The following is a 1,266-nucleotide window of genomic DNA, read 5'->3' on the forward strand; positions in this document are numbered from 1 at the left end:
AAAGATGAAACAAAAGTATAGTTGATGTTAAGACTTGTTTAATGCTACTAGTAAGTGATATTTATTCAGAAATGAATTTTTAAATTCCGTCCATCACTATACAATGCATTTCTTATCAAACTTTACTCTCTATGCTTAATTATTTTATGTCAAATTTCCATATTTGCATGTTCTTACTTCATTACAGTTGTAGAGCTAATTAAATTCATTCATTCATCAGTAGAAACAGGATGTTAGAGTGCAAAAAGAAATAGAAATAAAATAAATCTCAACTACTGGAAAACTTAGTCATCTTTTCTTCTAATGATGACAATAGGCATCAATGTCATTTAAATTGTCATGTGAATGACAATGTCATTTATAAGCCACTATCTACATTCAAAAGTGATGTAATGCTTTTACTTTAAAACCACAATATGTATAATTTTTTCAAAAACATCCTTTGCAAACTTTTGATTTTTATTATCAAAAGCACTAGCTGTAAGTCACTTTAGAAAGGTTTGAGAAATCATACTTTTTAGTTCTCAAAACTTTTTAAGGTTTTGCAACTGGACTAAATAATGAATACCTGTTATCTCAGCTACTCGGAAGGTGTAAATAGGAGGACTAAGATCTAGGCATAAATGTAGATCCTATTCAAAAACCTCCTAAGGCAAGAAGGGCTGGGAGCCTGTCTCAAGGAGTAGAGAGCCTGCCTGGCAAATGGAAGGTCCTGAGTTCAGACCATAGTACTTCCAATACACACACACACACACACACACACACACACACACACACACACACACCATATATATATATATATATGTATTCTTTGTATAACATACACTATCTATACATATACACATAAGTTTTCATGAGCTTTTTTGAAAGCCTCTACACTATCATATTAGAAGTAGGCAACACAAGCATCAATATTTACTCAGTGTCAGGGGCATAATTTTGTGACAACAAAATTCAAACAAACCCATAATAATTTGGCAAAATAGAAACAGGCAATTAAAAAAAAAAACTTTGGATGGTGAATAAGTAAAAAGAATTAGTAGGACAATGGCTTTAGGCCATTCTCAGCTGCTGTTTTAATACTGCCAATGACCCTTCCACTACAGAGGGAAATCCACCTGTCGCTATCCACACAAATTATGAGCAGAACCCAGCTAAGACTCACTCTCACTACTTTCAAGTTAAAAGGAGGCTATTAGGGTGATTATAGCTTCTAGGCTCTGCAGCTCTGCATATCCTCATCAAAGTGGGTGGAGGAAGCAAGGA

This window comes from Perognathus longimembris, chromosome 15, assembly GCF_023159225.1.
Source record: "Perognathus longimembris pacificus isolate PPM17 chromosome 15, ASM2315922v1, whole genome shotgun sequence".
In the NCBI taxonomy this organism is placed as follows: Eukaryota; Metazoa; Chordata; class Mammalia; order Rodentia; family Heteromyidae; genus Perognathus; species Perognathus longimembris.